The 21,653-nt window shown below is 52.6% G+C and overlaps 1 protein-coding gene across 1 annotated transcript in view; it reads right to left on the reverse strand.

Annotated features, from left to right (window-relative positions):
* The window catches only part of LOC308071510 (transmembrane protein 121), a 56,307-nt gene that overhangs the window by 21,505 nt on the left and 13,149 nt on the right, over positions 1 to 21,653 (reverse strand). The window lies entirely within an intron of this gene.

Below are 21,653 nucleotides of genomic sequence, written 5' to 3' on the forward strand. Positions count from 1 at the left end.
GACAACAGCCCCCCTCAGCTCCCACCACACCATGGCATGAACTGGGCTCCCACCAGGTACTGTCCCACTGCCAGGGCCCCCACTACCATGCCCTGCGCCTCGCTTAATGCAGAATAACTTTTTATTGAGGATGAACACAGCAGGGGAAAGGGTAGCCAAGCTGTCCCCAGGGTGGCATGAGGTCCCAGCAGCTTTCTGAACTGCCTCAGCTGCTCACGGTCACAGCTCTGTCTCGCCATGCTGCGCTTGCATGATTCACTTGTTAATCTTTTCCATGCAGGGACCGCACTCCTGGGAAGTGAATAGGTCCCAGTGCACTCAAGAGTACTACCAAACTGCTTACACAGAGTGGAAGACATAAATAACGATCACAGTCAGATATGCCCATCCCACACCGTGTGACAGCTAGCCCTTCGTGCATGGCAGCTGCCTGGGAGGAAAGTGCTTGATGCCACAGACCATCACCCCCTTGCATCCTATGGAGCCTGGCCACCACGGTTGCGTCTGGCCGCAGAGTCTCGTCTCACGCAACCTGCGCTTCACCAGCCTTTGGCACTGCTTGGTGGGAATGGCGGCCCTGGAGATGACACCTCCCAGGTGACGCAGCCAGGCTGCTGGCTCTGAGAGTGCTCCTTACCCAGCCCAGCGGGGCTGGGCTGAGCCTGGACCTGGATTTGGAGGGCTGTGAAGGTGCTGAGCTGAACCCCACACATGCATGTAGCTTGGCTGCCCACTCCTTGGCGCCGGGGGGCATCCCTGCTTGCAGGAGGGGGGCCACGACCCAGGGAGAGCCCCAGGAGGTATCAGAGGGACTCGGTGGCACTGCTCCTGCTCCCCGCTGGCTGGCATAATGAGGACACACACAAACCTGGGCTCTTCATCTTTTAGGGAGAGAGGCAGAGGCGGAGGTTGAAGGGAAGAAGCCCAGCCCAAGGAATTGTAAGCCATTAAAGACCTGCCCTACTTTGCACGGGGAAGTGTACTGCAGCTGCTTATGTTTATGTGGCCTCATTTAAACAAAAGCTAGATCCTCTCCTGCTTCAGGGAGAGAAGAAGAAGAAAGAAGAAAAAGTGGGAAGCCGGAGGAGTTAGAACCAGCCTCAACGTGTGTGAGAGTAGGTGGACACCAGCTCTGTGTGTACCTGTGCCCTGGTTCCTGAAGGATGAGGCAAGCGAGGATGTGGCTCTCAGCAAACATTAGCAGTGGACTTAAGAACTGCTGCCCCAGCTGGGACTCCCACACTGAGTGTGCTGCCAGACTTTGTGCACAGCAGGGAAAACTGCTGCGTTACAGTAACTTCTCAAGCTGGAATTGCTCAGAAAGAAACCAAAAAGCTGGGGGTGGGTTCATGAGTACCCCAAAACAATGCTTTCCAGGCAAGGCACCCTCCACAGCCCCACTCTCACCAGCGCAGCTCTCTGCGCCGTCTTGTAACTGCTGTTTAGGGCTTCAATTTGTTCTTTCTCGAGGTTTCAGATAAAAATATACAGTCGTTGCTGTAACTGCTTTTAAACTCATGCCAAGTTTTACAGGGGATTTATAGCCAAGGATGGATAATTCCAGATAAATTAGGTCTTTCAGGAGGAAATGGTGGGGTTTTTTTCTTCCCCCTGAAGTATTTATGCATCCAAAAGACAGCGGTTATTTAAAGGGCAGTGGGTGCATCACAGCACGTTAAGGTTAGGAAGCAGCTTGCTTGTAAATCATGCCCCTCTGCCCCCTGTGCGTTAGACATGTGGCCTGGGAAGCTGGGGAAGGCACACGCTCCCAGCCCAAGCTATCCTCACGCCTACATGAAAGTGCACAGAAAAAACCCTGCCCTGCCCCTCGGTGAATACCCAGGGCACCGGACAATATTAATTCCTGGTGTTTATAACAGCAGCAAACAAGTCTTTCACCATCAGTGCTGAGCAGATTGTTTTCAGCAAAAAATATGCTCGAACAGTGGATTGTTCCCTCCTGTCTGCTCCTGAGTGATTCACAGCGGCTCGGGATGGGTTTGATAAATACGTTCATTTGTTACAATGACCTTTCAGAGTGGAGGAAGGGGATCGTGGGGCTGAGCTGAATCACAGGGCTCAGGCCCTGCTTTCTCTTGGGTTAAATCCTGTATTACCCAGAGCAAGCAACTCTCTTGCCTTTGCAAGTAGTTTCCAAGCACTTGCTATGGCACAAGCTCTTCTTTTTACTTTCCAGCTGTGCAATAGCTGATCTTTTCCCCACCTCTTGCAGCCCTGGTGCTATATGGAAATACGGAAGTCTCTGCCTATCCATGGAGCAGAGCTTGCCTGTTTGAGTGATGTGTGACCATCCTACCAGGGAGGGGGCATGTAAAACTCTCCTCAGAGGACTATTAAAAAAACCAGGTAGCTTTTAAATAACCATTATTCTGGGAAATCCAGATTCATAATTTTTGAATGACTGCATTTGACAGTACATTCAGAAACCACTTGAGAAACATGCTGGATAGACAAGAAAATGAGCATGTCAGATAGCCACAAGAGCATACTGAGGCAAATATTTATTTAGACAAGCATTCACAAAATTTACTTCCTGCAGGAATTCTTGTAAATAAAAGGCAGCTCACCTGTACGCAACAAGCTCGGAGTGTTACAGATGTTGGCAAGCCAGGCTGGCAGCTTCCTCCGGGAAGGGAACTAGCAGCCTTTGCATGCCACTTGGTGCCAGGGCTCCCACGAGCAGGTATTGCAGTGCTGCTTCAGTCTTGGCAGCTACGGGCCTCCTCACTGGGACAAAATTCAGTTCATATCTGTGTATTCTCCTCTACCACTACCCTCTGCGAACAGCCCCGCTGCTTGCACTTGAGTGAGAAAATGCACTCGCTAACACTGACTGCAGCTTGTGATCAGCTGGCGAGATGCAGCCCACGGGCAGTGTCCAGCCACACCAGTGAAGGCTGGCAGCACAGCACGGGGATAGGCAGCAGCAGCGTGCCCCCTCCCCATCTCTGCGGCTTCCTTGGGGACACCCCATTTCCCAGCCCAGCCTTCCCAGTGTCCCTGCAGGGTAGGAGAGGCTGTGGTGGGAATGGGTGGGGCGGGGGGGGGGGGGGGGTAGGCTGTGATTTCCTGGAGAGATTCAGTGGTCCTGCAGGTGGGTGCAAACACAGGTGAAGTGCAGGGTTTGCACTGCCATCTCTGCCCTGCTTCCTCTGGCACGGAGGGTGATTGAGCAGCAGAGGTGCAGCCAGCCCCTGCCCTTATTACTCTGGTGCATCTGCTCTGGCTGGCGACATTATTTCTTGGTCCTTTACCCATCTTTCCCAGCCCTGCTGACTGTCATAAAGGACCTGTGGTTACCCAGGGATGTGCGGTCACAGTCTTGCTTGACCACCAGGCTAGGCAGTTGGGAAGAAAAATAAACTGTACTTTCCACTGTCATGCCAGTTACTCATTGCAGTGTGATTAATTACCACTGGCTCTGCCATTACCAGCATCTGCAACCCGTGGCCAGCCATCACCGGTGCCTTCCTGCATCCTCTCCCACCTCCGCGCACTGCCCATGCCCAGCATCACCCGGCATCACTGAGAGCCGTGCCAGTGCAGGCAGCCGCAGGCATCCCTGCGCAGCCAGACAAGCCCCATCTCCCAGGTCTAGGGAGCAAGTGGCTGCAGAAAAGCCTGGAAGGCTTGTGGAGCCACTGTCAAAACACAGCTTCATTAATGCCAGCAGGCGCTTCCCAAACCCCGGCCATACCTGGCAAATTAGTTTAAATTATTTAAGTGATTTGAATTCTGTCTATAAATACAAGAGGGAGGGAGCAAGGCAAAAGTATACACAACGTGCTTCCCAGGTAGTTAGGATGCCACATTGCTTAAAGCTTCATTTGCACTTTAATTGGTTTGATTTATTCCAGCTTTCCTGAGTGTAAATCTGAAGCTCCCCTTCACTTAGTCCTTCAGCCCTCTGAAGAGCTGCTGCTCCACAGAGCCCTTTCCCCGGCTGGCAGCGCCTGCCCTGCCCTGCCCCATGTCCTGGCCCTGTCCCCAGTGTGGGGCAGGATGAGGCAATGGCCATGGCCACCATCTGTGGGGACCAAAAGCCGGGCATTGCCCATCAGCAGCCCGCTGTGCTTCAGGGAGCAACCGAGTAACAGCCAAGCGACCTGCTCTTGGCAGAGGTCGGGGCTGGGAAGCGGCTCTTAATCGCTTTATGCTTTTTGTGACTCACTGAATTATTTGCAAGCTCCGTGCACCACGTAAGGATGGGGTTTAACAGGGACAGCGAATTCTCCTCTGAGTCAGAAACTATAAATCATGTCGTCCCCATGCCATTGCATTTTCCTGCCTCGCCTTGCTAAAAATTGGTGCCTGGGGGTGCCTCACTCAGCCTCACTGACCTGCAGGCTGGGATTTCACCTGCCCCCCAAGGGCAGCCCCTGGGGACTGACGGAGGGGGGATGCTTGTACCCTGTGGAGCCGGGAAGCTGGCTTGGCAGCGGCTGTGCCCTGCCTCCTCCAAGGCAGTACTGGCATCTCAAGCGCATCCTGTGAAGGAAATGAGATTGAGGAAGTTTTTTTCCGGACCCTGCCCACTAATCGTGTCTGAAAGAGGAAACAGCCCACTTGCTAATGATTACAGATAATTTACTGTAGGCACATCCGAGAAACAGGGAAAGAGCTGCAAACCGCTCCCAGAACCTGCCCAAAATAAACAGTGCAGCCGGGCTGTCAGGTGGAACCAGCTCCAGCTTTTGGCGGTGAGTGCATCCACTGGTCTCTCACGCTGCAACCCCCCATCACTTCCCTCAGGCGGGTTTATTTCACCTGAAACCCAGTCAGAAAGTATCAGACCTGTTGCCTGAGTAGGAAAAAAATAAAACCACCCTCTCAATCACATCACTTTTGTGACAGGGTGGGGAACTGCTTCTTGCCCAAAGCAGAGCCCTGTGACGATGGATGGCCTTTTGTGTTGGCAGTCCTGTCCCCCCTGGCTGTCCTGGCCAGGGCTCTCCCACCAACACAGGCAGCTGGAGCTGCTGGGAACATCTCCCTGTTCACAAACATGCTGAGTTTGATGATATTTGACAGACGTGTCAAAAAATTTAAAAAGGCTTTTCGGATGTCTTGGGTGTTTAAACATAGTGTTTAGAGAAGGTAAATGACTCATTTTGACTTGTACATAAAACATTAAATTATACTACTATGTCTTGACACTACCAAACCAATTTACCATTCTCCTAGCTAAATGCATTGTTTCTGTAAAGGAATTGCTAGGTGTTTCCAAGTCAGGTAGATTTTCAAGATTTCGTTCTGATCTGGACCAAACCCCAGATTTAAAAGCATCAAAATCCCCCGTGATTTGTCAGTTTGGGCACACAAAACTGGGCACGTTTGGCAAACATCTGGTTGTGTGTGCATTTGCCATGGTGGGGCGATGCACATGGAGCTCAGTGCCCATGGCATGCAGGTCCCAGTCGCAGAGGTGTCCCCGTCCTCCGCTCCCTGCGCTCTTTGCTCACCCTTCAGCAGAGCTTTCCCCACCGGTTCTGGGGCTTTTCCTCATTCTGCTACCTCGGGAGTCCTCCCATAGGGACTCGCTCCTCCTCTGCCGAAGTCCATCATAGTCTTACCCGTGCCCCTGCCCTCCCAAGCCGCCCTCTTGCCCCAGTGCTCCTGCAGACATTGTGCCCACCACTGGCTCTCACAGTGGTGACATGACTTGCCCCTTCCCATGGAATTTGACCCAACAACACTGGTGGATTTTTTTTTTTTGGTTTTCAGGTTATTTCTCCACTTTTTCAAGATGCTATTGGATTTTAAGTGTTCCCTCCAGCATGCTCCCAGCCCACCCCACAGTGTGTGCTCAGCATCCTCACTGGTCCCCTAGCCAGGCCACCTGTGACAGTGCCAGCTCCCCAAGCAGGACTTGTCCCCTGCCTGGGAAACCCTTCTGCTTTTGGCTGATGGAGCTGCACCATCTTTGTGCTGGGGCAAAACACATCATGCAGGTGACAAAGCAGTAGCTGCACAGGAGCCCTCCTCCCCCAGGCACCACAGGGCTGACAGCACACCTGCAACTTGCATCCGCACAAGTCACAACTAAAATACAGCGATACACCACCGCCTTTGGCCTCTGCTGGTACCTTCCTGGACAGACAGGCCTAACCCAACTGGTCACCAAGTTTCACCTGCAAGCAAAGCCCAGAGCTTTGATTTTCTCTGTGCTACAAATAGGCATAAATGCAAACACCAGGCCAGGAGCATAAAACTTGGATCCAATTTCAGTAGCTTGAGGCTGTACTTTTGTGTGTGAATCACTGCCAGCCCCTCAAATAACCTCACATTGTCAGTATTAGGGGAAAGGAAACTACAGAGCCGGTGCAGAATCTTCGTGCAGACACTTTCCCCTACTGCCTGCTGGAAATCCATGTGGATGGAGGATGGAAAAGCTCCCTGGTCTGGCTCATCCTTGTTCTCACTCTCCTGGGTGCTGGCAGGGAGGCATGAATTTTCTTGAGAGCACTGCTCCCAGCACCCTTACCCAACGCACTGGAGTGCTCTCAGCACTGCTCTGGCAGCATCAGGTGCCTGAGAGCCAAGAAGCTCTGGCTGCCCCTCGTCTCATCTAGGCATGACTGAGAGGGAGTCAGCTAATTAAAAAAAAAAAAGGAACCTGGTGTGTGAAGCTATAAATAGGGATGTGCTGGGAGTTCCCTGGTGCTAAAAGCATGCTTGCAGGGGAGGGGGCTGCTGGGAGCTCTGGGGCAGCACTCCAGAATGTCCCAGGGAAGATGCAGCTGAGATCCACAGGCACCTCCTACCTACATGAGAAAGTGTTTAGACAGGGATGATTCTACAGTAGATGGCTGAAGGGATGAGGGGCTGGCTTGCAGGCTTTCTTCTAGAGACCTGGGCAGAGACACACCTGCTGGTTTCTCTGACCTGGGACCAGGCTGGATGTCAGACTAAAGGCAGTAGGTGAGGGACCTGTCCTCTTACCTCCCCCCTCACCCACAGAATGCCAGGAAAGGTCATGGGCAGCAAGTTGCTGATGCATATAAACCAGGGCAAGCTCACAAGGGAGATTAGAGGGGCCTGACTCTCAAACTGCAATCCTGGAGACCTCCTGCTACTTGATGCTGAAGCTATGGAGCGCTTTCTGTGCTCCACGGCTTTTGGGAGGTGCTGCACCAGATCCCAGAAGCAGCTCTGTGCTAGGGCACAAGGACAGCAAGAATGACCGTGTGTCCTGCTGCCATGGGAAAGCTCCCCCACCTTGTCTCCCCATGTGAGCAGAGGACCTGGGTGCTTGAGGGGTTACCATTGCCTAGGTAAGGAGGCACCTCTGGAGGCCAACCAGCTCACCCACCAGCCCTGAGAACAGCTACACAAAGCAGGGGGGCATCTCTGCCCTCCCTGGGAGCTGCCCCAGGCTCATCCCTGCTGCCAGGCCCTGGTGGCGTGTTGCAGTTGGAGAGAAACAATTACGTCCTTGTTATTTCCTCTCTGTCCTGAGCATAGGGCTAGTAGAGGTGGGATGCACTGGGCAGCATGTAGAGATTGAGCTGGGCAGTCTGCTGCTGCTGCCACCAGTCTGGCCTTTGATTAAGAGTGATTGTTCTGCTCTTAATTAATGCAATCAGCTGCTGGCCACTGTGGTGGAATGGAGGAGCAGAGCCCAGTCACTATGATAAAAGGAGATTGTGTCTGCTGGCTCCTGTGGAGCTTGGCAAGGCTACCTTCTCCCACCAGCCATGCACCCAGGCTGCGTGCAATGTAACCTCCAAACCTCGCCGGGAAACCTGAACCTAGAGGGGGGAACGCTCCCCCACTGGCAATGCCAGGATTCTGCTGCTGTGCACCCAGCAGCAGAGATGGGGGGGTGCAGTTAATCCCTGGGGTAATCTTGCTGCTCTCTGTTCTCCCAAGCCCACCTGAGACGGTACTGCTGGTGATGCCTGGCTGGCTCCCACAGCGTCTAGTCCCCTGCCTACTCCTCAGGGACCTTCCTGAGACAGAGCCTCTCCTGTGACAACAGGTCTCATCCTCCAGTGACACCTGGCATGCTGCTGCTCACCCAGGTCTAAGGCAGCCATCTGCCCTGTCCTGCACGGGCGACGGGCTCCCCCGAGAACAGGCGTGGAGCTGCTCAGCCTCTTGCATCTGAGCCAGCTCCCCGTGAGATGAGAAGGCATCTCAGCTATTTTTGCTTCCCTGGTGAAGTGGCTCATGAGCAGGCAGCAGGCATGAGTGTATCCCAGTAAAAGCTTCACTAAGAACATCGTGTCTTTTTTTCTGACTTCGAGTGCCGCAAAGCTCCCCTTGGTAATGCAGGGACAGCAAGCGAGAAAGAACCGGTGGGTAGCTTGCAAAATCAAGGGACCTTTGCTTGCTACGCACTTGGTGAATTTATTTTGGCAAGGCTGGTTCAATGTTAATTATTGATGGCAATAGCTCACCACCAGTCATCACAAAATCTAGCAGGATGAGAACTGCTGGTGGTGCATCCTCCAGGAGACAACTATTGACTTGTCTGGTCTTAAAACACAGCTGAGTCATGGTAGGGGGCTGGTGGTGCCACAGAGCTGGAGACGGGCATCAGCGGATTCTGGTCTACATTTGCTCTCCATCATTCATGTCCACGCCACTGCCAGACCCTTCTGGACCAGGCACTCTGCCAAGTGGTGTGCCGGTGAGTCGCGATGCTTGTTAGGCTCAGGAGGACAGCAGGCAGATCGGTTGGCCCTCCACATAGGCACCAAGCTCAGGGTCACCCTGCCCATCCTGTGTGTGCTGCAGCCTCTGGGGTGGGGGCAATGCTGGCATCTGCTGCTCTGGCATCACTTGGGAGATAAACATTGCACCTGCTTTGATGTAGTGCAAGAAAAAAAATGCCAGCCTGGAGGTCACCAGGGAGCCATTTCTCTTCCTCTGTTTTCCAGCCTTCCCTCTACCAGCCATCTAATAAATCCAATAAAATCTGTCTTGCTGGTGTCTAATCCAATTCCAGCACCCAGAGACCAGACTTTTTATATCACTTGCAGACCTAACCAGCTACATCCTTGGTGTACGAGCCAGACCAAGGGGCTGCTGCAGGCTACTCCAGAAGAGAGCAATTACCTGGGATCAGAACATCCTCCCCCCCCCCATCAGTTACATGTATATAGGTTTTCCTTAGGTCACACCTAATTGAATTCTTCAGATGCTTGAACATCATAGTCAGAGGCAGCTGATGACTTCTAAACTGAAGCCTGGGCACTAAATGAGGTGCCTTATGTTTCACCTCGAGGACAACTCTCCACAGCGTTTTCTGTTTATACCCTCACGCATCACTCCACAGCAGGTTCAGCCGAATGCCACCTCCAGCAAGCACCCAGGCTTTGACTCCCACTCTAAAGGCAAAGGAATTTCAAGGTCACATGGAGAGTCGTGACCAAGCCTAGTTCCTCAAATTTGTTCCAGCACCTGGAAGCAGGGGCAGGATGGTGGCTCTGTTCCACGGAGCATCTTCTGGTCCCTGGCCCCCGTGGGTGCAGGGTCACAGTTCAGCAGAGTCTGGAGGCTCACGGAATGAGCTGCAAATGCCCTGATCTGAGCTTCCAGGAGTGTGTCTGATGAAGGCTTCTGGTCTCATCACCTTCACAAGGAGCATCACCCATGCTGTGTCACATGCTGCTAACGCACTACTGCACAGCTCCCAGTGGGAGGGATTTGTGTTTCCACAGTGCTGCCCTCCCAAAGGTCCTCCACTTGCCTCCCAGGCAGTGACACAGTGATGCTCCAAGCCACCCAGGAGCCAGACCTGAGAGGTGCTGGGACCTGCCACAGCCCCGCGCGTGGGCACCAGCTGGCATGCAGCCAGGAAGGTCTTGAGGCACCCAGGGCGAGCATGTGCCAGGGTATTTGAAATAACAGCCTGCGTATCTCGGTCAGTATCTCTGGTACCCCCTCCTTTGCATCCATCCTGAGGTGTCAGCCACTTGGGGACACTTCCATACGCCTCGTGCAGCTCAGACCACCAGCGGCCCAGCCCAAGCACCTGTGTGGTGCCCCTGCAAGGGTCTGAGCTGCTGGTTAGGCAGCACCCCATCATGCAGGAGGTGTATGCTGCTTGTTTGGTCTGGGGCCTGTTTGGATTGAGTTGTTTGTTTGCCTGAGCTGTTGTTTTTTCAGGCTTTCCTTTGCTAATGAAATTCTCTCCCTCCTAAAAAAATAAATAAATAAAATAAATATCTAAGTCATCGATCCTTGTTGAGGATCCGTGCTTGGAAGGACCTGCGTGCCACAGTGGCCCGTGGAGCGGTGTGAGCTGAGGAGGGTGAGCGGGCAGGAGCCCTGTCCCCCGCGGTGGGGAAGTTCCAGGGCTCCTTGCTGCCAGGTCACAGGTGAGGAGGATGCTCGGCGCAGAGGCTGCACAGAAATCGGGAGATACTGCAGCTTCTCCATCTGACAGTGTGAGCCAGCGTCCTCTCCCCCAGGAGGATGTGACAATTTGCTGTGCTGGAGCTCATTGCCAAGGAGATAAAATATTTATGGCTGCTCTCTCTTGCTTCCCGTTTCAAGCCATGGTGACTTATTTGTTACAAATTTACATGCATGTTTAAAGACATATTCTAAGTATAAAAGGTTTATTTCTCCATGTAGCGTTTTGCCAGCCAGAATCAGCCATCCCATCTACTCTGTGCTTGCATTTGTCCCCAGCTTCAGTGCACATTTTCCTCTTGGTAATGATTATCATTATACTAAGAAAAATGGGTCATTTAGAGCAGTTTTTCCCCAAATGAAAGGCTGTGGGATACAGGATATCATTAAAATTCTAAACCTGACTTCCAACCTCAAAAGCAGGCTCTTGCTGTTTGGGTATCTCTGCGAGGGGGGGAGGAAGGGAGGGAGGGAGGGTGCGCAGTGAATGCTCTTTGGCCACAAAATGACTGGCTGAGTCCGTATGGCCTGTGCCTCCGACATCTGCGCTGGCATTAACCGCCCCCGGGCTGAGGCTGTCACCTGCGCTGCTGACACATGGACCCCCTGCCCGGTGGTGCAGGGCAGAGGCTGTCTCCTGGCCTCCCAAGGCTGCCTCCCGGCCAGCGCATCCACCGGGCTCCCACTGCACCCGCTTCCCAGCCGCGCTGTGCATGGGACGGTGCAATCAGAGCAGGCAACGGGAGCTCATTTCTACTTTCAAAGGAGCAATTTATCTCCTGCCAGGAGGGCTGTGGCCGGGTCAGGTCCCCTGCAGAAGGGGAGGCTGGCAGGCTTTAAAAGCCTGTGCTTGCACAAGGGAAGAAAGCAGGCTGAAGTGCTCAGACGCAGCATCCCTGGAGGCAGCACCTGACTTGCCCTTGCACATTGCTAGGGCTTCAGCGAGTGTTGGCACTGTCCCACGGGCCAGCTGGCCGCGGGCTGGGACCTGCCACGGGTCCCTCTGAAACCCCTGTCCCCACGACTGCAGGTGCCCAGGGACAGAGCAGATGCTTGCGCAAGGTCCCTCCTCACCTCCCCAGCCCCAGATCTGGGCTCCCAGCACCAGGGTCGCTGCCAGGCTCCAGCCTGACTCCTTGCCCCCTCACTTCAGATGACAGGAAAGCATGCCCTGCCCAAGTTCAGTGCTAGCTTTGTCCGTGACGGCAGAACCCCCATCTGCCCGGTGTTCTCCGCTCCCCCATCTCCAGTGTGCTGCTGCTCAGGAGTCTCGTTTCTATCTCCCGGTATCCCCAGAAGGGGCTTCATGGGGAATGTTTTGCTTAGAAAGGCTATGCAACTTCAGTGCAAGCCTGAAATTGTGTGCAGAGCTGTAAGGCAAAGCTAATCCGTTTTGCAGCTTAGCCAGCTGCTGAAAGATGCTATTTAGGAGTGGGGAACTGCTAACTGTTTTCCACCCCCCTGTGAAATGGGAGGGACAAGGGATGTTCAGAGGATGAGAGACAGAGACTGACCCAAAATGGCTAATTTAGAAACATCTTTGAAGGGAGACTTGCCCCAAATTGTCAACTTTTGAAGTTGTTTCTTTCTAACTGTGCTCAGAACGGGCTAATTTTCCATTCCATTTTTTCACATTTTAAATTAAAATGCATACGGAAAGCTCTCTTGCTACTGATCACAGCCAAGCAACCGCACCGTGGCTAACACCACAGCTCGCATGTGGGATGCAGGAACAACTGCATCAGCCGTTGCTGCAACTACATTAAGCAGCATCGTAATGTTGACCTGGCACAGTCACAGCCACAGTCAGTAGCGTGCATCACTTCCAGGCTTGCCGTGCCTGAATGTGCGTCTCTCCCCATGCTCCATAGCCTCCAGGCACCCAAAAATTGTGGCAGTTGCAGGGGAGGATGGAGGCTGGGGAGTGTGGGTGGGATGTGGGACATCCCTGGGGCAGGGCAGGGACAGCAGCTCTCCTCCTGAGGGCCACATCTCTGTTAGGGGGGTGTCTGAATGACAGGTTAGATTCGGTCTAGTAGACAGGCTGAAAATCCACTATAAATTATTTCTGTTTGGCTGCCATTTAATTATTTTCACTTGAATTTTTGAGCAAAATAAAAAACTGTGGAGAATGGTTAGGAGTCAGCCTGAGATGCTTTGTTCAGCCTCAGAAAGACGTCCTTTTTCTCTCCAGGGTTGTTTTACTCTTCTCCTCCTCCTCCCCTGCCCTCTGCTGCTAACTTTACATTGACTTTAAAATAGCAAACTGTTTGGACTTCTTGGGAACAATAAAGAAGATAAACACCAGGTTGTGCGGTAGGCTAGAAAACACGCTTCCAGGGGAAGAGGATTCAAACCTCATTCCCAAGTAAGGTCAGACAAAGGAAAGAGCAATAAAACCTTTTTCTATCCACTAATGGCCACAGAGCCATCATGCAGCTTTGTCCCTTCTTCCCTGGTGGGAGGGGAGCTCATCCCTGGGGAAGCGGCAATAAAGTGAGGAACAGATCAGACATTTCCCAGTTTTTCAGAGAAAACGTGAAATGTGGTAAATGTCTTTCTGGCAGGTATTTCTCACTGAACTTTCAACTGCAAGAGGCACGGGAAAATCAGCGCTTGCAGAGCAACAGGCATCCCTCCTGCACGGAACGGGCAATGATAAAACCCTGCTAAGCCAGCAGCGAGACTGGGGGTCTGGGGGGTTGCTGCCCCGGGTCCCTGCTGAGCTGCAGAAAGCCCTGCAGAAAGCTGCAGGGGCACAGTGGGTGCACTTGCAATCAGCTTTTATTTTCATTTGTATTCTGAAACCTGCTCCTGGAGGCCCTCCTGACCTCCCTAAGCATTAAGTGAACACTCTGCCTTGATTTTCACACCACCGTTTTCCATCTCCCACCCTTACCCTTTGCCACTCACACCCCACCACCCTCCCACAGGGTCCCCCGTGGCCACAGCCCCTACTCCTGCCTGATTTGCCTCGTTAGGCAGCCTTTTCTCATTAGGATTCCTGACAGCCCACCTCCCAGCATAGGGGGACCTAGGGGACCCTCTGCCACCACAGCTCCAAGGGTGCTTTTCTGCTCTGTGGCCCCATGCATTACAACAGTTCCCTGTGTTTACATATTTCCAGGAAACAAGCTGTCTTCTGCTCTGGGTAGTTAATTCCTGTGTAATCAGGTGGCCAACACCTGCCGCAGCACCGTGCAGCCTGTGCCTCGTAGCTGCCACCACGCTCTGCTCCTGCCCACAGTGACATCCCCACGACCCATGCAGCTGCTGCTCTCCGGGCACAAGCAGCCAAGAGGGATTGGTGCTTAGCACAGAGGCCAAATGCAGGACAAAGTCTTGAATTTCTGTTGTCTGAGGGATGCAGTAGGAACGTGCAATTGAGAGGGGGGTCCTCGCATCCCCCGGTTCCTTGCCCAGAGCCTGGCTGGCCTCTCTTTGAGCAGGCTTTGAGGCAGGGTGCAAGAGTGCAGGAACCAGGCACAGGCTTAGCTCACCACAAAACCAGCTGCCAAGCATTCCCACCCTAAAAGGAGAGGCACTAAGGGCCTCGGTCTGTACAGCTGGGGAGTGGCTTTCAAACATAAAAGCCACTGCAGCTGAGCTGTTACAGGGAAACTGGTGACTTCCCACTCTTCCCAGGTGTGGAGCATCTCTAGTGCCCTGGGGGCTTGGCTTGATGTGATTTCTGCTATTTCAGGCTTTGAGAACCAAGTGAGTATAAAATGCAAACGCTGCTGCAAGGAGCCAGGCCTGGGCTGTCTTTATTGCTGCTGTGCACTGGGAGGGTGTACTGGTCTGCGTGAGATGGTGCTGGGGGCAGCCACCTTCCCAGCTGGGGCTTGGGTGCACTGCTAAGGGTAGCTGGGCTTTCAGGATGGAGCTGTACAGCTCCCCAGCCAAGCAGCACCAGCAGCACGTTGTTGCAAGACACGAGGATGGTAGGAGCCTCCTTTCACCTTCTGCCGTGTCCTGCAGAGCCCTTGACCTCCTCCTGGTAAGAGTGCGGCTCCAGCCGTTCATCACTTAGCTCAGCTCTGCTTACTCGGCTGTGGGCTCCTGCCAAAGGAGGGACTGGCATGTGCTTGGCTGACACTGCAGCACTCGTGCTCCCTTGCTGGGGACAGCCACTAGTGCCGTTAGCTCCGTCCCACTGCTGCTCTCCACGATGAGTGCTCGCCCAGGGAGCAGACGCTGCTCAGTGAAGCTCTTGGCCAGTGGGGATGTATCCCTGCTTCTGTGAGATGTTCTTTGGGCTCTTTCCCCCAGCATTTTGCTTCAGCTCCATTTTTGGGGGTTTCCTCCCACCTTGGGAGCCCAACAGCCTTTCCCAGACCTCCTTCCTTCCAAACCACTCTTTCCCAGCACCCTTTGTGTGTCACAGCATCCCCCTTCTCCTGTGGGATGTGCTGGGGCTGGCGGCTGGCCATCCTGCCCAGAGGGACAGGCAGTAGTTTCTAACTGTGGAGCTAAACCCTGGTGGGGTTTAGCTTCAGGAATGGAGTGAGCTGGCCCAGACAGGATGTGCTCCCCACCTCCTGTACTTCTTTGCCCCCCAGAAATAAGGGCAGCTCCAGCTTGCAGTGTGAGCTGGGGGGGGGGGGGGGGGAGTGTACAGCCCCCACGTGGCACTCAGCCCTGCTTCCTGGCTGGGGTGGTGGGTCCTCTGGCCCTCCAAGCCTCCCCTCATCCTTGGACAGAGCCAGATGAGGAGCATGCTGATCTGAGTGTTCTTACATGAATAATGAGCCACCTATGCTTTTTGGGTGCGTCTTTGTGTTCCTTTCCCATTGAAAGCTGATTTCTTTGTGCTGTACTTCAAAACAGCTCAAGTGTATTTGTAGGAGAGACTGGAGAGCTGGCTCTTCTTTCCTCTGAGCTGAAATACAAGAGCCGTTCTGCATGATGTTTGTGTCAGCTATATCCTACAGACACCCTAAAAGCCCCTGGCCCTGAGTGACAGCAGGACTGGGAGAGCACAGCGAGATTCAGGCTTGTGCTAATTTGGCCTCAGGTCAGTTTTAAACTGATGAGGGCACATCCACTGCAGATCTTGAATTAGTCCAGTTTATAAATACAGAACAACTCTGCACAGCTTTCCATTGAATGAATTACATGGCCATAAATATACCCGTTCCGTAAACTTAAACAAGGTCTTGAAACACAACTAACCATTTGTCGCCATACAAATCAGCCGCTGTCAGACTGTGGCTAATGCTGGGAACCCACTCTCTGCTGAGCAACAAGACATCCCTCCAGTTCACACCTGGTTTGGCCTACAGCAGTCATCTGAACATCTTTGGTAAGAAAACAATGCAGATAAGAGGTTCCTTCTTTCCTTCCTCCTTACAATAAGCACAGGGCACATCTGCCCCCTTTCTGCTAGCTGATAGACGTGCTATGCTGAACACCAGCTCCTAGGAAGTCATCACTTATCCCCACGTCTTGCTAGACAGCATCTGCTGCAGGCGAGATTATAGATGGACTGTTAGAAGTGATAGTAGATGCTAAGATCCCATTACAGGTGTCATTTCTTCTGTCAACACATGGGGAGTTTCTATCGGCAACTTCTGTTCGGTGATGGTGAGCTCCCAGAGACAAGCAGGTTCCTCAGTGTCAAGTGATACATGTTTCGGTGGGCTGGAGACAACCCACAGCGGCAGTAAGTGTTTTGGGACTCTGCAGTGAGAAACAGCGTTAACTCGTTTTGGGCAGTGCTCACCACGGAACGCCTCTATTCTTTGGTACAAATGCTATATATCAGGAACGTGGAAAAGATTCATGAAGTCTAAGCTGAGCAAGTCAACTCCACCTTCCCTTCCCCTGCTGTACTGGCAGTAGTAGAAAACAGATTTGGTGTGGTTTTTTTTTTCCATTATCCACCTGGAAACTCATCTAGTTGGGGGGAAAAAAACCCAAACACAATCCATGCTAGAGTCATCTTCAGATGTGAGCCTGAGCCTCACACTCCATCCCCAATTTAACCAGGATCAGCTCATTGCCTGAGAGTGCCCAGCAGCCGATGGGGTTTTGCTGGCAGCTGCTGCCTTTGGCTCTCTCTACCCTGCATACTAATATGAAGGAAAATGGAATGGGTAATTTAATCCTACCCTGCTAGAAGCAAAGCAACACACAAGCCTGCTCATCCTCTCTAAGTTTAGCCCAACAGTGTATTAAAGAGCTGCTACTGGATTCTCGCCAGCCCCTACTTAGCTGAACTACCTGACTCTGCAAAATAGCAGCAAATTCTCCATTCTGTGTCATTTCTGGTCCTTGGGAGAACAACCCACCTCCGTGAGGAAACTTGACCCCCCTGGGCCTGCAGGAAGGCAGCGTAATTTGGGAGAATGGGTGGAGCGATGAAGGGTTTCTTGCGATATTGGGCATGCTCCCCATGGACGTGCTGCTGCCTGGAGCTGGGCTGCTGGAGCTTCAGGGCTCCCTCGGCCCCTCCGCTGTAAGCGCGTGAACAGTAATGAATAAATCTGTCCCTGCTCACTTATAAATAGTTTATAAAAGGTTCATAAATGATTTCTAGATGTTTTAATGCATAGTTAATCAATTGTTGCAGGGCCCAACAGGTCAGCAGATTGCTTATAGCCATCAATTATAGTGTCTGCTGATAAGCTTATAAGCATCGCTAGGACTCCACTGATGTCTCCAATGGGCTTGTAGCACCTATAAAGCATTAATAAATAGTTAATAAATGATGTAAATGGTTTTAACCCAAAGCTGTAGAAGGCCATCAAAAAATGTGTTCTTGGAAAGCTATGGGCAACGCAGCAAGCAAACATCTGTACCGGGGTCTGAATCCCTGCCTCCGAGGAGCAAAGCTGGCAGAGAGGTGCCAGAGCAACCCGGCTGCCCGGAGAGCAGCAAATTGCTTCCGTTCAAGGCAGTCTGGCAGATTCAAGAGAAACTCTGTGCCTGCTGTGGGACAGAGCAAGGCCCGCTCCTGATCCCCTCCTGCAGCCCGGCAGCCGAATGCAGCAGTGCCTGCACCGGGCAGCTCTACCACCTCGTCCCCAGCTGCTGCAGCAGCATCCTCCATGTGCCGGCTGCCGTGGGGCAGGTGCCAGGAAATGTGGGTGCTAGGGAAACCAAGAAAATCTCTCAGTTTTGTGGGGCTCTACCCTGCACCTCTGGACATCACAACACTCTTCCCTCCTGGCCAAAGGGTGATTTGGGGGTGAGCTGCTACTCCCCTGGCCTCAGCATCCCCCTCTGCCACAGCAGAAGGATGACACACAGACATGCAGTGCTGAGGAGCTGTGCACTACAGCACCACGAGGCAATAATGTATATGGTGTTTGGCCTCCTTAGCAGAAGTGCTTTATTATCATTAAACGCTGAATATTTCTGGATGATAAAAGCAATTAAGTGTAAAAAAATGTAATGATCCATTCCATATTGCGTCCAAAAGATATGAAAATCCCTCATAAAATTATCACCCTAGCACAGAATTGGATCTAAATATCTTTATAATGTAAGACAGAGAACTTTGCTTACAGTCGGAACATTTATAAGGCATTCAATTAGCCACCAGAGGGTTTCTTAGTATTCCCCAATTCTCCGCGAGCACAGAGGCAATTATAGGAGATTCTAGCTTTTTAAATTAAAGTCAAAAGACAGGAGAATTTGGATAAAACCTGTTCCCAGGTTCATCCCTGAACGTACATGCAGAGGAAATTTCATGCAGATGAGGCTTAATTTACTGCACAGTTTAGTTCAGAGCCAGAGCAAGCTTCTGCCCGCATGTTTGCTGGAAGAGCCTCCTGTGCGGGAAGGGGACCAGTACGTGATGTACTGCTCTGTGAGCATGTCCTGAGGATGCTCCCACGAGGGGCTGGGGCAGGGTGCTGTCCCTTGTCCCACTCCTGCTCCCTCCGCAGACCAAGCACTCCCGCAATGTCCCCGAGCCTGGGTGGAGCCTTGTGGAGCCACTCTGGGGGTGTTCTTCATGGGGACTCCCGCCCCCCTCGCTGCTGGCTGTGGTGCTGGCAGCGGCCGCGAGGCATGGCAGTGGGTGTCCATGCCCGCAGCCTGTGCTGCCCCGCTGCCGACCGGCCCCTGCATGCTCCTCCATGCATCACTGTCTGGTGCAGCCAGGCCCAGGGACTAATTTAGGTTGGAAATAAGGTGTGTATTTGTAAAGGGCAGTTAATGGTGAGGGTAATTAATCACAGCAGCAGGTTAGCGAGGGACATGATGGATTTCCTGATTCTGACATCTTTAAATCACAATCGGTTTCTCCTTCCAGAACTGCTCGGGCTGAGCCAGAAGCGATGGGCTCAGCAATCCATCGCCCAGTCAAACCTCCCCACAAGCTGGCGCCGCGGTGGGAGCCCCTGTGCGCATCCACCCTGCTGCGGGGTACCGGGGTGGGGAGAGCCCAGCAGAGGGGAGGAGAACCTCTCCTCATGCCCCCGGCTTTGATCACTTCCTCCTGATGTATATTTTGAGAGCATTTCAATGGATCAAAATGTCAGATCTGTAGTGCTGCCAGGAAACACCATTTTCCTTCAATAAGCAGAGAGCAGCAGGTCTTTTCATCTCCTGTACCTGCTCTGCTCCTCCGGTGGAGAGGTAGGGCTGCACCTTCCCAGGGTGGCAGCACCTCCCTGTTTCTTTCAGGGTGGCTCTGGCAGACCTTTCCCCTTCCCCAGAGAGAAGTACCCCCACACACAGCCCTTCCCCACCGTCTCCGGGGATCCACACACCCCTACACATTTGCACGAGCGTTTGCTTCTTCAGAGCTGCTCCACGCCATGATGTGGCCTCACCCAGCACCGGCAGCCGGTCCTGAGCACTTGGGCCTCCCACCAAGATTTTTCATGAGTGGCTTCACAGTCATGGCACTACTTTAAAAAGGAATCTTGAAGCCATGCCTTTCGCTTCACTTTCTGGCTCCTGAGCCTGCAAGACTCACTTGGCTCATGCAGAGCCTTGTTCTCCAGCCACCAGCGCCAGACGCTTCCAGTCACAAGCCAAAACCCTCCTGCAGCCGCACGAGAGGCTGCCGCCTTCGCGGGTAGCAAGGACTGCAAGGTGCTTAATGCAACCATCGGGGCCACCAGCCCCACTCCCAGCCTCATGATGTCGCGTGGGGCCCTGAAGGACCCGGGCAGGCAGAAGCATCATAGGGAGCCGCTGTGCAAGCCCTAGCATGGTTCTGGTCTGTGGGGTGCCCAGAGGGACCCCCTCTGGACCCTCATGGTTGGGGAGGAATGAGATGGGCTTTTCCTGACCGCCTCCCACCGCTGCACATCCAAACCTTTCCTACAAACCCAGCCCTGTTGAAGGAGGCTGGGCTGTGCATAGGGAAAAGTGTGCAGGGGAAGGAAACACCATGGAAAGGTGAATTCAAAGTTAATATAGCTGCATAAACGAACTCAGACACTCAGCACAGGGAGGATGCAGGAAAGCGTAATGCTGAAAAGTACTTTTTTTTGCTGAAAAGCAAAGCCCTCTGCTACTTTTTCCAGAGAACTTCAAAACCTGAGCACATCCTGACTCCCTCGGGACATTCCCTCGAAACCTCTGGCATTCCCCAAATGACCTCCATGGGTATCAAACAAAGGGCATGCAAAACATTTCATCCCACGCTACAGCGCATCTAAATGCTGCATCTTGACACTGCCACTGTGCCAGAGCTGAGATCACTACAGCAGGGGCCAGATGCGGCCAGCGAGGGAGGCAGGGCTGCAGGCAGCATCCCCTGCCAGCAACCCCAGGGCCTGATGCCCATCAGCCTTTCATTTTACTCAGGGCAGCACGTCAATCCCAGCGATGCTGGAAGTCAGCATTAAAGCCATGCTTTGGCATTTCCCAGCTGCTGCTGCCCAAAGAAACAGCGCTAACTGCATGTTAACGTGGCAGGGCTGGGTGCCTGCGCTGCCTTCCCCGTGCCCGGGCGAGGAAGAGGACTGCTAGCGTGCGGAGAGATTCCCCGCTGACACAGCAAGTGCTGGCTCTTGGGGCACTTGCATTCAAAAAAAAAAAATGGGGAAAAAATAGAGTGTGTTTACAAATACATATCTATTTACAAAGATATATATATGCATATCCATATATATGTCATTATGCAAAGTCATATGGTGAGACAAAGGAGACTGGCTACAGTTTTGAGGTTCTAAAATTAGGTTTTAGGTAAAATAAGTATTTGCTTCGTGTAAGGCAGTTGGTTTCAAGATTTATTTTCGCCCTGACTTGTATTACTACTCGGTATGATTGGGTAAAGCCCAGGGCACACGCATATCTTTGCACTCGTAACATATATGTGGATTCATGACCTAGCTAGCAAGCTGAATTGCCTTGCAATCTTTTTTCCGCTGCAGAAAGCTTAATAAGCATATAAGTCTTAGAGCAAAAAGAGACCCTATGCATTTGCTCTCCAAGCAGGGCTCTTGAATGGAGTTGTAGGAGCCAGAAAAAGCATTGCAGCAAGTGCCTAACATCCATTACCCATGTGAGCTCATTGCTGTGACCGGGACCCACAGTGTCTGTGGGACCGACACTAGGTGCCAGGGCAGTAAGTGTTAGTAGGGCAGTTCTATCAGCTCCAGGACAGCCCGCGACTTGCCTTTCCCCAGAAAAAAATCCCCAGCGTGTTTATTTACTTCAACTCTTTAACCAAATGCCTTTGGCAAAAGCACTTTACTGTTATTAAGAAAGCATAAACTGAACGCTTACAAACGTATACCTGTGAACCCCCGTGCTCCTGCAGGAATACAGGTATGGTTACCATCAACAGGCAGAAACAGTGATTTTAATAATGACTTCTCTGTCCCCTGGGGCTTTCCTGACATGGTGAGGAAGGTGTCCTTGCTGCAGCTCAGGTGCAGGGCTGGGAGCAGTGACCTGAGCCCACGGGTGGCTGCTGGGGAGACATGGCATTTATTTCATGGCAACAAAAGGTGCATCACCCACGGGAGCCCGGGAACTAAGGCTGCCCACAGCGAGCAAAGAGAAAAGACATGACCAGGAGAGGAAGAAGCACCTGCTTGTCCCTAGGTGAGGGGAAAACAGGCACGGTTTGGTTTCTGCTGCAGAGAAGCAAGGATAATGGGAAAGGCACTGCGTGCACCAGGGGCACCCCTGAGAAACAGCCCTCTCCAAGAGGGCAAGTCCTTAGGGAAAAAACTCCTGACAAAAGATGGGAAAGCCACAGCTAGCAAAGGAAAAGAAAGATTTGGGTTTATAAAAAGCTTTTTTCACTGGGAGAGAGAGATCCATGAAGGACTGGCTTAAAAGTCCTGGGTTTC

This window comes from Falco punctatus, assembly GCF_963210335.1.
Source record: "Falco punctatus genome assembly, chromosome: 11".
Lineage (NCBI taxonomy): Eukaryota > Metazoa > Chordata > Aves > Falconiformes > Falconidae > Falco > Falco punctatus.